Source organism: Trichechus manatus, unplaced genomic scaffold, assembly GCF_000243295.1.
Source record: "Trichechus manatus latirostris isolate Lorelei unplaced genomic scaffold, TriManLat1.0 scaffold00024, whole genome shotgun sequence".
NCBI lineage: Eukaryota > Metazoa > Chordata > Mammalia > Sirenia > Trichechidae > Trichechus > Trichechus manatus.
Genome location: NW_004443960.1, coordinates 14,638,446 through 14,652,642, shown reverse-complemented (window position 1 = coordinate 14,652,642; position 14,197 = coordinate 14,638,446). Strand labels below are relative to the sequence as shown.

Genomic DNA, 14,197 nt, shown 5'->3' with positions numbered 1-14,197 from the left:
AAGGAGCCCAGTGGTGCAGTGGTTAAGCTCTTGGCTGCTAACCTAAAGATCAACAGTTCGAACCCACCAGCGGCTCTGCAGAAGCAAGATGTGGCAGTCTGCTTCTGTAAAAATTACAGCCTTGGAAACCCTGTGGGGCATTTCTACTCTGTCCTCTAGAGTGGCTGTAAGTTGTAATCGACTGGACCATAACGGGTTTGGTTTGCAGTTTGGGTGGTGCAAACAGTTTACTCAGTCATCTGCTAACCAAGAGGTTGGAGATTCAAGTCTACCCAGAGGCACCTTGGAAGAAAGGGCTGGCAATCAACTTCCAAAAAAAATCAGCCATTAAAAACCCTATGGAGTGCAGGTCTACTCTGACACACGTGAGGTTACCATGAGTCAGAGTTGGCTCAATAGCAACTTTAAAAAAATAAAATAAAACAAAGAAGGCAATAGCTAGTGAAAGCCTTTGAAATGTCTGGGCTATTCATTTCATGCCTGAGAATATGTTCTAAGGAATAAACCAAAAGGCTCTATCCATACGGTATTCATTACAATGTTTTCTTTAAAGGAAAAACCCTAGCAACAAGCTAAATGTCAAATCAAAGGTAGTAACTATGTAAATTACGCTCCACCAATACAAGGAAATATTGATTAGACGTTTCAAGGTTACGTAGGAACCTTTAACAAAGGCTATGTAGGAACAAGGGAAAATGTTTACAATAACAATAAATAAAAAATTAGGCTACAAAATGATATGCACTCTATAAATATAATCTTGCAAAAACTATGTACCATTATGGACAAGAATCAAATGTTAACAAGCCAAAAGAAAATGTTATTGCACCAAAAGACAAACAATGGCCCGTAAAAAAAAATATTTGTAACACACATGCTAGATAAAGAGGCAAGATGCCCAATAAACCAAGAAAACCACAAACCACGTAACCATGAGTAAAAGGCCATGGAAAGAAACACATGAAAAAGGACACGCAAATCCTTCTGAGATACTCCCAGGACACTCACTCCTAACTGTAAGGGAAATGCAGGTATTTTTCATCCATCCAATTAACAAAAATGTTGAATGCCATGTCCAGTGCTGGGAAGGATGCAGAGAAATGGGGTTTCTCATTCGCTGTCACTGAGAATGGACTTATTCCAACCTTTTGGGAAAATAACCAGCCAATCCCTTTTAAAAATAAAAATCACCAGGAATGGGTGGAAGGCAGCGAAAAGGAAGATTCAATGCTTAGGAGACAATAAGCTTCTGTTAAGAGTGATGGAGCCCCCGGACATGCTTTTAACTCAGAACTGAAGCCACTCCCGAAGTGCACCCTTCAGCCAAAGATTAGACAGGTCTATAAAATAAACAGTAACACCCGTGAAGAACATGCCTCTTAGATCAATCCTACATACAAAACCAAAAGGGCAACACCTGCCCAAAAACCATGAAGAGAAGGCAAGAAGGGACAGGAAAAATGGACGGATGGAAATGGGGAATTGGGGTGTGGAAGGGAAGTGTTGACACATTGCGGGGATTGTGATCAACGTGACCAAACATCTTATGTATAAATTGTTGAATGAGAAACTAATTTGCTCTGTAAAGTTTCACCTGAAGCACAATAGAAAATAAATAAAAGAGTGATGGAAAAAAATTCAGGAACTTTAAATGGTGATGGCTGAACAACATGATGAATGTAATTAATGTCACTGAACTGTGCACGTGAAGATGGCAGAAATGACAAGTGTTTTGTTACCTATATATTTACCACAATTTTTAAAAAAGTAAATAAATAAAAATTTATATAGTTTGACCCATGGACAAGAACGTTCACTGAAGCATCATTTACAGAGACAAACTAACCAAAATCAATGGGAAAAATCAATGTAATCAATGGCCACGAATAGGGAAATGGCTGAATTAATTATAGCAAATCTGTATCTTGGAATATTTTACAACTATTGTAAAGAATTAGTGCGATTCTATGTATTGACATGGATGGCATGTTAAGCAAAAACAATGCAGAGTAATAACTATAACTGGTTTTGCTTTAAACGTATTATTTATGTTTCTCATGTTTATGTAACTACATAGTAAAGAATGTAAGAATACCCACATTGCAGGTTAATGCTTTATTTACATACCGCCACACTGTTTTGACACAGTGAGTATTGCTTTTGTAATCAGAAAACTCTTAAATTTAAAATAGAAAGTTTAAGTGTAAAAATTAAAACAGATGTTGTATTAGTGTGGTGGGATTATGAGTAAAGCCTTCATGCATTGTTAAATCACTGATTTAAAAGAGCTTATAAAATTTAACAGAGGGATCAAAGAATGCTTAAATTCAAATACTTCTTTTGAAAGATAGAACAAAACAAGCTCCCTCCTACTTCCTGTCTCCCAGATCACAGACCTGAACCTTCTGGAATATAAGGTTTAACTCAACTGGGCAAAACCCTCCCCCCTACACAGAAGCACAAGATGAGCCTGGTCAATTCCTGGCTAGCTCTATACTCTGAAGTGCCAAGAACACAACAGGTTCTTAATAAATACTGGTAGGTCCATCAGCGGGAGTATAAACTCCTGCAGCAACCTGGCAATTAATTGTCAAGTTTCAAAATACACCTATCCCTCAACCTAGTAACTTCACCAGTGGAGAATGTCCTATGCTGAATCGTTTACATGTCTACATGCACACACGTGCAGCGATGCATGCCCACGAAAGCTCACGGCAGCACAAGTGAGGATGCCAAACGCTGGAAAAAACCCGAAAGCCATCAAGGGAGAAGGTGGGGAATACATGGCACAGTCATAATAGAACGCATGTGCCTTGTAAAGATGTGTTACCAATTTGCATGGACTAACATAGAAGGAGCCCTGGTTGCACTCGGCTGCTAACCAAAAGCTCAGTAGTTCGAACGCACCAGCCACTCCACGGGACAAAGATGTGGCAGTCTGCTTCTGTAAAGATTATAGCCCTGGAAACCCTATGGGGCAGTTCTACTCTGTCCTATAGGGTCGCTATGAGTCAGTATCAACTCGACAGCAACGGGTTAACACAGAAGATTAACAGGTTTTTAAGTGAAAAGAGCAAGATGCAGAACAGTATTTAGAATATGAAACTATTTGAGGGAAAAAACTACACACACACACTCACACACACCCTTACATATATATCTGCATATGCTGGAAATTTTTCTAGAAGGACATTCAAGAAGTTACCAAAACTTTTACCTTTCACTCTATACTCTTCTATAAAAAAAAAATCAAACCAGGTGCCATCAAATCAACTCCAACTCATGGCGACTTCATGTGTGTCAGAGTAAAACTGTGCTCCACAGCGTTTTCAATGGCTGTGCTCTTTCAGAAGTAGATCGCCAGGACTTTCTTCCAAGGTGCCTCTGGGTGGATTCAAACCAACTTTTTGGTTAGTAGCCGAACGCTTACCCATTTGGGTCACCCCGACTCCAAGACTTTTTAAAAGTAAGAGCACAATCAAAAAAGTTACAGTGCAAAGTCTTCCTCATGCAATAAGCCAGGTCAATTCAATAACAACTAGTTTTAAAAGAGCTTCTAGCAATCTATAGAAAGTCATCTTAACCACACAAGAAAGCACCTTCTACTTAAAAAAAAAAAAAAATCCTCCCTATCATCTTAATGGGTTATGAAAAGCTTTTTAGGGGGAACCAACGGCAGCTGGAGCAGGGGAAATCCCACACCAGTGAGGAAAAACTTGGTCTGATACTAATGTTTCAGTTAAGGTTCTGAGACTCATTTAAAAAAAAAAAGAAATCTAATTTAATTTCAAAAACCTGAGGCTCATTCAGATATAAGTGGAACATAGGGCCCACACCTTTGCTGGGGACCATTTCCTTGCCAAGCTAGGATAATCACCCATCTTGGAATTTCCAGGCCCTTATTTTTACCACAAGGAGCCCTAGTGCTGCAGTGGTTAAAGCGATCAACTGCTAACTGGGAGGTCAGCAGTTCGAACCCACCAGCCACTCTGCAGGAGAAAGATGTGGCAGTCTGCTTCGGTAAAGATTTACTGCCTTAGAAACCCTACGGGGGTAGTTCTACTCTGTCGTACAGGGTCCCTATGAGTCAGAATCAACTCAGCGGCATTGGGTTTTCTGGGTATTATTAACACAAGCCATTTTATTAGTGCTTTATACATTCTGTGTCTGCTCCAGGCCAGATTTTTATGAGACAGGCTCCGAGGTTCTACTGAGTTAAAACTGTGAGATTTTAACCACATCAAGCTCCCCAGCTCCCTTTGCACTTGCTGTTGCCTCTCCCTGGGACACCCTTCCCCAGATCCTTGCACGGCCAGCTTCACCACTCAGGTCTCGAAATGCCTCCCTCGGACGCCTCTGTAGAGCATGCGCACCCCACCCCATTTCTTCCTGTTTAACGTCTTTGCAGCACTTAGCCCATCTGAAATCATTTGGGTCCTCCCCAGGGTAAGTACCATGAGAACATGGGCCTCCTCTGTCTCTTTCATTGCTGTACGCGCAGTGTCCAGAGCAGGGCCAGCAACTCACAGATACTCGACTAACAATAAAGGACTGGATAAATGTACGAGTGAGAAATGGTCGTGGGAACACATGAGAATGAACCCAGGGGTTTAAAAGACCCCACTGACGTCCTTCTTACTGGAAAAACTCAGGCTCTTGAAAAATGAATGCTTCCCAGTGAGGAGGGCATCCCCAACCAAGTAGTTCTGTGAGAGGCCACAAAACATAAACTGAGGTTCTCAGGAGGAGACTCACAGAGAGGGAAACGAAAAGCCCCAAAAAGTCTGAGGGTTATGGGATGCCCACTGAGAGCTGGTGGTCATCTGGACTTTTTCCCAGAACTCAGCAACCTCTGCCGGCAGATGAATCCCACAATTAAAGAAAGGCGACACTTAAGTAGAATCTCAACTTTGTAATTGTCCACCTCTCCTGGGGCAGTTTAAAATGAAGGGGTAGAGTTTCAAAGGTAGCCTCTAAAGATAGGCATTTTTACCCAGAGACTGAACCACTACATACACTCCAACCATGTAGCAGGGTAGAAAAGCCCAGCCCTTAGCAGAAACAGGCAAACAGCAGACCGCCTCGCAAGCGCATGGGCTGTGGCAAGGTCCTTCTCTAGCTAATGAGAGTTTAACCTCATTAACGTGTCGTGTCATTAAGCTTCTCCAAGGCAACCTCAACAAGCCAATTACCCTAGAACTCCTAACAGCCTAGAACATCTTAGGGAAATACAAAGAAGAGGGTGAAAGTCTCACTCAAATTCTTCTCCAGATTCTTCCACACCAGTGGTTGTCAACCAGGGGCAATTTTGCCCGCTGGGGGACATTTGGCAATGTCTGGGGGCGTTTTTGGTTGTCACAATTGGGGAGGTACTGCTAGTGGGGAGAGGCCAGGGGTGCTGCTTAAACATCCTACAATGCACAGGACAGCCCCCACCACAAAGAATTAGCTAGGCCAAAATGTCAACAATGCCCCACACCTACCACCCCCCAAAACTGGATTCCCCAATTTCAATTCCAAGAGGTAAGTGCAGGTCCAAGCCTCCACCAAAGATGCTGTCCCAGTTTCCTTGCCAGGCTAGGGGAAGCTCTCGTTTCAGGATGTCCAGGCCCTTATTATTACGAGTCACATTTATTAGCACATTATTTATTTATGCAACATGCTCAGGCAAGTTTTTATGAGCTAGAACTTTACCATCATTAAGATCTGATAATAAAAGCTAGATCTTACCCTATCATGAAAACCTGGAGCCAACATACAAATTATACACTTGCTTCAAATTCCTCGGACATTGATAATTAGTTTATCCATCCCTCTCCTGCCAACATGCCTGTGCCAGAGCCAGGGTCCTGGCGTCATGAAACTAGCGAGTCTGATCGGCCACAGTCGTTCTACCAAAAGGTTTGGCTTCCGAGCAGGGGATACCAACTCCAACGCCTACAGGTGCCAGGTGCCATCGTGCAAGAAGCTGACCAGGGGTGAAGAAACACAATGAAAAGACGGCAAGGGACGTCTGACCTTACAGTTGAAGCTACAGTAAGGAGGAGTGGGGACCGTGGCTAATTGGAGAGAATAAGCCTGTCGGGGGGGCAGCTCCAGCTGACCACTACTATGTTCAAATGCAGGCCCAGTATTGTCCAGTCTTCTGATTTTTCAGAAGCTGGCAATCTAATTTTTCTGTGAAACCTTCCAATCAGTAAATATTGGCAATTCGTATAATAAAAATAAAGTCAAACCAGCACATTAGTGGGCTAGATCCAGCTCCCAGTTTGAAATGTGTACCTCAGGCAGTTAGTTAAATTCAAAAGCTGATTGAGCTTACTGTGTGCAAGGCACTGGGTCCTGGCAAGATAAGAGATGGACGAGCCTCCATTGTAACTCTGAAGGAGCCCCAGTCTTGCAACATAAAATATAAGCAGTCTAACATGTAAACTGGAGGGTTCGGTCTGAGTACCAACTGCAGACAGGCATGTGACTAGTTCATCCTTACCAATCTCCAGACAGGCTTCAACCTGCTTGGAAGTCATTCCAGTGCTTCATATCATTCATTCACTCAACAAATTATTTACCGAATGTCTACTATATGCCAAGTGCTGCTCTGGGCACTGAGATTACAGCCATAAACAAACACATAAAAAATCTGCGGACTTGACTTTCTGGTGGGAGTTCACACGGGGCAAACACAATGAATAAGCAAAATATATGGTGTATTAGAAAGTGGTAAGTATCATGGAAAGGTTCCTGGGGGGCACAAACTGCGCTCATCTACAAACCTAACGGATGTAATGCTGAAATCGCTTCCTCATCCATGCGAAGAAATTTGGAAGACAGCTACCTGGCCAATCGACTGGAAGAGATCCGTACTAGTGCCCACTCCAAAGAAAGGTGGTCTGGTGGAATGCAGAAATTATCAAACAATATCATTAATATCACACACAAGTAAAATTATGCTGACGATAACTCAAAACGATTGCAGCAATACATTGACAGAGAACTGCCAGAAATTCAAGCTGGATTCAGAAAAGGACGTGGAATAACGTCAGATGAATCTTGGTTGAAAGCAGAGAATAGCAGAAAGATGTCTACCTGTGTTTTACTGACTCAGCAAAGGCATTCAACTATGTGGATCATAACAAGTTATGGATGACATTGTGAAGAACAGGAATTCCAGAACATTTAATTGCGCTCATGAGGAACGTGTACATAGACCAAGAGGCAGCTGTTGAAATAGAACAAGGGGATATTATGTGGTTTAAAATCAGGAAAGGTGTGCATCAGGGTTGTATCCTTTCACCATACCCGTTCAGTCTGTATGCTGAGCAAATAATCTAAGAAGGTGGACTGTACAAAGAATGCGGCATCAAGACTGGAGAAAGACTCATTAATAACCTGCAATATGCAGATGACACAACCTTACTTGCTGAAAGCAAGGAGGACTTGAAACACTGATGAAGATCAAAGATCACAGCCCTCAGCATGGATTACACATCAACATAAAGAAAACAAAAATCCTCACAACTGGACCAATAACCAACATCATGATAAATGGAGAAAAGATTGAAGCTGTCAAGGGTTCCATTTTCCTTGGATCCACAATCAACACCCATGGAAGCAGCAGTCAAGAAATCAAACAACATATTGCAGTGGGCAAATCTGCTGCAAAAGCCCTCTTTAAAGTGTTAAAAAGCAAAGGTGTCACTTTGAGGACTAAGGTGCACCTGACCCAAGCCATGATATTTTCCATCACTTCATCTGCATGCAAAAGCTGGACAATGAAGAAGGAAGACCGAAGAAGAACAGATGCCTCTGAATTATGGTATTGAAGAACACTGACTATGCCATGGACAGGGTTGCTATGAGTTGGAATCGACTCGACGGCATCGGGTCAGGCCGGAAGAATGAACAAATCTGTGTTGGAAGAAGTACAGCCAGATTGCTTCTTAGAAGCAAGGATGGTAAGACTTCATCTCATGTACCTTGAACATGTTATCAGGAGGGATCAGTCCCTGGAGAAGGACATCATGCTTGATAAAGGAGACAGTCAGCAAAAAAAGGGGAAGACCCTCATCAAGACAGATTGATACAGTGGCTGCAACAATGGGCTCAAACATAGCAACGACTGTGAGGATGGCGCAGGACTCGGCAGTGTTCTGTTCTGGTGTACATAGGGTCATTATGAGTCAGAACTCAGTTAATGGCACCTAACAACAACTAACCTAAAGGCTGGTGGTTCGAATCCACCTAGCAGTGCCACAGACGGGCCTGGTGATCTACTTCCATAAAGATTACAGCCAAGAAAACCCTGTGGGGCAGATCTACTCTGTAACACATGGGGCCACCATGAGTCAGAACAGACGCAATGCCAACAGGTTTTGTTTTTTTTAAGTGTTATTTGGGGAGGCAGCAAAGAGAATTGGGAATGCAAGGAAGGGATCAGGGGAAGAAGAGGGTAAGGCTGCCTGAGATGACATCTGAACAAGGATTTGAAGGAGGTAAAGGAGTGCCCAAGAATCTGAGGGGAGAGACTTCCAGGCAGCAAGAACAGCAAGTGCAAAGGCCCCGAGGCAGGTGCAGGCCTGGTGGCCACTGTGACTGGAGTGGAGTGAGACAGAGAGTAGCAGAGGAAGAGGATGGAGAGGTGGCGGGGGACCCGATGCTGCAGGGCCTAGTGGACCACTGTATACACTTTTATTTTTACCCTGAGGGAACTAGGGAGCCACTGCAGGGTTTTAAACAGATGAGGAACAGGATGTGGCCTACTCATAACCAGATCCCTCTGACTGCTGGGCTGAGACTACACTGTTGGGGCCGAAGGTGGAAGCAGGGAGGGCAGTGAGGAGACTACACTGGCTCAGGCCGCAGTGGTGGCTCGGAAGGCTGTAAGAAGCAGGCGGATTTGGATACATTTTGAAGGAAGAGGCAACAGGATTTGGCGACAGATCAGATGTAGAATGGGAGAGAAAGACAAGAGTCAAGGATGACACAAGGTTTTAGCCTGAGCCTCTGTGAGGATGGAGGTGGGGAGGGTGGCAGGAGGAGGACAGGGTTAGGTTTGTGACACCTATGAGAAACCCACGTGGAAATGAAACCAAACCAAACTCACTGCAGTCGAGTTGATTCCGACTCATAGAAACCCTACAGGACACAGAAGAACTGCCCCATAGGGTTACCAAGCCTGTAAATCTTTACGGAAGTAGACTGCCACATTGTTCTCCCATGGAGCGGCTGGTGGGTTCTAACCACTGACCTTTTGGTTAGTAACTGAGCTCTTTAACCACTGCACCACCAGAGCTCCTCCAGGTGGAAATAGCCTAAAAGTTGAGTCCATGGATGGAAGGAGATTTTCATCTGCCACCTCTAAGACCATCACAAATGGAGCTGGTCCAGCTCAGGGGAAGGAGAACACAGCCTCCCTGCTGAAAGCCTCCACCAAACAGGCCAGCTGTGGCATCCTTTGCAAGGCCAAAGGGTGGCCTAAGAAGTCCTGAATTAGCTCTTCTCCTGACCTGTCATCTCAAAGGTTCTCCTCCCGAAGCCACTGCCTGACGGTGTCACCTTAGGCCCCTCACACTGTCATTCTGGGCCTCAGGTCCAACATCCGTGCAGGGGAATGAGTGCAGGGGAGGGCTCCATGGGCTCTGAGGTCCCTTTCAGCTCTAACAATCCGTGAGAAAGGGAGGGGCCTTGGAAGGAGAGGCAGACAAAAAGGAGAAGAGAGGAAGGTGGAGGAAAGCAAAGTGATGAGTTTGAAAACCAAGAGAGTACTTAGAGGACAGAAAAAATGTGGTTCTTCATAGACGGCTGTGAAACCAAGCGCAGATATTAAGGCTGGAATTAGACTGACTCCAAGGCCAGGTCTTACCCCAAGAGGAAGTTCTAATAGTTTCTAAGAAATGCCTCTCCATCACCAATTACAGAGCCCAGAGCTTCCCTGGCAGCTGATCATAATATTCAGTCAGGGTTCAGTGAATATGTTGGAGAATGTCACAGGGTATCTCTGAGGCGAGTATCAGCACCAGTACCAACTCACTCCAGGGGCTGAGACTCACGTCCGCTGCTTCTGTTCATCCCCAGAAGCAACAGGTGCAGCAGCAAAAATGAACTTGAGAATTCCAGCTGGTGAGGCCCACTTACATTTACTAAGTGCTAAGAAATCCCGGGAGCCCTGGTGGCATAGTGGTTAAGAGCACGTCCACTGACCTTTTAGTTAGTGGTTCGAATCCACAAGCCACTCCTTGGAAACCCTACGGGGCAGTACTACCCTGTCCAATAGGGTCACTATGAGTCAGAATCAACTCCACAGCAACAGGTTTGACCTTTGGTTTTAAGGCATCCCTGGAGCCCTGGGGGTGCAGTGGTTAAGCACTTGGTTGCTAACCAAAAGGTCGGAGTTTTGAACTCACCAGCCACTCTGCGGAAGAACGATGTGGCAGTCAACTCCTGCAAAGATTTACAGCCTAGGAAACCCTATGGGGCAGTTCTACTCTGTCCTACAGGGTCGAATCGACTTGATGGCACCTAGAAACAGCAAGGCATCCCTGGGTGGTGCATACGGTTAATGCACTTGGTTGCTAACCAAAAGGTTGCAGGTTTGAGTCCACCCAGAGGCACCTTAGAAGAAAGGCCTGGCAATCTACTTCTGAAAAATGAGCCACTGAAAACCCCATGGAGCACAGTTCTCCTCTGACACATACGGGGTTGCCACGAATGTAATCAACGTGACAGCAACTGGGTTTTTCCTCATTTTTAGGGCATTGCAAGAAGCAATGCTCTAAGCACCTGCCAAGGAGTCATTCAGTTATTCCTCATGTTACCACTTTCCACTAGGGACTACTACTATCATCTCCATTGTCCTTATGGGGAAACGGAGGCACAGAGAGAAGTAACTCCCCTAAGCTATTCCGCTAAGCCACAGAGCCAGGATTTGTAAATCCACACTACACTGCTTATTTATTTGTTTTCTCTACTTTTTCACATTTTCCAATTTTTCACTCTGGGCATGCATCACATTAATAAACAATTTTTTTTTTTTAATTAACTTGCACGGAGAGACCCAGACTCATCTTTCCCAACCTTCATTCAAATATCAGTCACAACACAGCCCCTTCTGCAAGCCCACACCCCCCAAACAAAGCCAAGCACCTGTGAACTCAGCCCCTACTTTCCATATAGATAACAGACTTCCCCTTTTCTCATTCCAGAGCATTTGCCTGAGTGGACTTGATAAGTCCACAGACCTCTCACCATCGGCCATTTCCATGTTCTCGTTTTTTTTTCTGGACATTGCCCAGGGCCGGAAGCAGGCACTGCCCCAGGAACAAAGCTTCTGATAGAGTCACACGTGGGCCAGTCACCTTGATTTTTTTTTTCTTACTGTAATAAGTATGTAGGTAACAGAACATTTGCCATTTCTACAATCTTCATGTATACAGTTCAGTGGTATTAATTGCATTCAGTCATCACCATTAACAGTTCCACAATTTTTCCCACACCCTTAACAGAAGCTCAATGTTTCCTAAGCATTGTGTCTTCCCTTCCCCCTCACTCCCTCCCACCCCTGGTAACCACTAATAAGACTTCTGTCTCTATACACTTGCTTATTCGAGATATTTCATGTAACTTCATACAATATTTGCCCTTTTGTGACTGACTTATTTCACTCAGTTTAACATTTTCAAGGTCACCTTGATTTTTAAACACATGACTTTAGTCACAAGGGAAGCCAGGCATGAGTCGGCAGGTAGATTCTGCAGCCGAATCCCATCCCCACATGCCAAAGGAAAAGTGGGCCCAAAGATGTGCAACTCGAAACACACAACTTCATCTTTCAAAAGAATAATGATTACTGTTTAACTCTGTGCAGGGCACAGGCCGAGCCATTTACACAGGTTAACTCACAACTCTTCACAACAACCCTAGGAGGTTGGGACTTTTATGACCACTGCCCCCATTTTACAGACAAGGAAAACTGAGGCACAGACAGGTGAAGTGGCTTGCCCAACATCATACACTTATCTAACTGGCTGGGAGACCAGTCTTTCCCAGCCTTAAGCCTTAATTACAACTCGGATAAGGAGCAGCAGGGTCGAGCTACAGGTTTGTCCTCACTGCCAATTAGAGTCCAGCTTTGCAAAAGATCTGCTCTCCAATCACTCCTAGATCCTGAATGCAAAGTACACGTACTATTTCCAGCCCTGGAGCAAATCTCCAACAGCACTGGCCTGAAAATGTGAAACAGCAGGGTGGTTGGCTGTTCTACCAAAATGATACCGCACCCCCCACAAAACTAAATCCTTCCAGTGGAGCCCCAAAATACAGCCTTCAAGAAAAGGACCACAAAACAGGACAAGAAGGTATTTTCAGATACTAAGTACCAGCTCCTAGGACCCAAAGGTGATTCTTTCTCCTGATTCCTTAACTAAAGATGAAAAACTATTGTGATGGTTAAGTTTGTGTGTCAGCTTGGGCTGGGCCAGGATTCTCAGTGATTTGGCAGTATGTAATGGTATAGTTTGGCAGTTATACAATGATGTAGTTATCCTCAATTTTGCGATATAATGTAGTCCCCTCCATGATGTGATCTGATGTGATCAGCCAATCAGTTGTAAGGGGAGTTTCCTCAGGGGTGTGGCCTGCATCCAATATATCTGGATGTTCTGGCAAAGCTTGCTGGCTTTTACTTGCTCTGGATCCTGCATCCAGCTCATTATCATCTGACCTCTGGTTCCTGGGACTTGAGCCAGTGGCCTGCTGTATTGACTGCCATCCAGCCTCTGCAACCTGTGAGCCAGCAGTCTGCCATATGACCTGCTGATCTTGGGTTTGTCAGCCCCTACAGCTACCTGAGTCAGGAGAAGCCTCCAGGCTGACTTGGGACTTGTCAGCCTCTACAACCATGTGAACCATTGCCTTGGTAGTTCGAATCCAGCAGCCACTCCTTGGAAATCCTATGGGGCAGTTCTACTCTGTCCTACAGGGTTGCTATGAGTTGGAATCAACTCAACAGCAATGGTTTCATATACATACATATGTGTGTGTATGAGTGTGTATCTGTACATATATATATGTGTGTACATGTATATATGCTTCACTGGTTTTGCTTCTATACAGAACCCAGCCTAAAACAACTATCATGTCCAGATTTGCTTATTGCATCTACCAGTAATCAAGTCAGCTTGACCCAGAAGTGCCCTGCCCTGAACAAAGGGGCCAATCGCATTACTTGGTAGCTAAAGCCCAAAGCACTGGGGATTAAACCACACGGGAAGTGAACTCTGGAGACCCGGGCAGGCACCGCGGTACACACGCAGAGGAACACTTGCTGGGGAAAAACCAGAGAGGAGGCCCACATTACAGGAATGGGGTAGACATACCCCCACGGGTACCAGGGCCCTCGGTATTCTCAGTTGCACCCCAAGCCTGACCCTGGGGTTAGGAGGACACAGGTCGGGGGTGAGCAGTCACCTTCTCCCCTGGCTCTTCCCCTGTTCCGCCAAATTGCCTCTGGAGCATTTAGGCAGAAAAAAAGGAAAAGATGACAAAAATATGTAACCACAGCAGAGTAACGTGGATGAAAACATCTGCGGAGGGGGCAAACCCAACCCAATCAGTGGGAAGCCCCTTTCTACAGTCCAAGCCCCTCCCCAGCTCACCCCTTCGGTAATGGGGTGCTCTTTGTGAAAGCGGGGACCCCAAACCACAAAGAAGATGGGAGAACAGAGGCAGAGACACCTCTCTTTACTGTCCCCCAGGTCTGGAGTCCGCTTCCCTGAGAGATTATTTTTAATTTAAGAAGGTAATTCCAAAGCAGGAAGGGCCCCTCTTTCTGGCCCTCTCGAGGAGGGGTATGGTCCCTTACCCACCTCCAAAGCTCCACGGCGAGGCTCATGCCTCCCCCACCCCACGCCCTGCTTCCCTGGAACTGAGTCACACAAGTTTCCTCATCAGCTCCGCAACCGAAGGGGCGTGGAGAGCGGGACCCCGAGGCCCGCGGCTGACCGGGAGGGGGGCTCCGGGTCCTCAGCGAGCGTCCCGGGGCTGCGGGCCAGGCCCGCCCTGCCCAGCGCTTCCCCCTGCGGCGCCGGCCTCCCAGCCCGCCGGCCTCCCTCCCTCCCGGCCGCCGCACGCGGCCTCGGCGGCCGCAAGCACATACCCAGAATGGGTCGGAGCCATCGGCGGTGCAGAAGCCCCGGAGCGC

General features: G+C 45.6%; 1 protein-coding gene across 1 annotated transcript in view; it reads right to left on the bottom strand.

The window, feature by feature from the left end:
• Positions 1–14,175, bottom strand: part of ABCC1 (ATP binding cassette subfamily C member 1 (ABCC1 blood group)) — a 167,879-nt gene extending 153,704 nt beyond the window's left edge. The window contains exon 1 of the mRNA XM_004373287.3: positions 14,153–14,175. The gene's annotated coding sequence lies outside the window, so the exon portion shown is untranslated. The remainder of the gene's footprint in view (positions 1–14,152) is intronic.
• Positions 14,176–14,197: the final 22 nt, after the last annotated feature.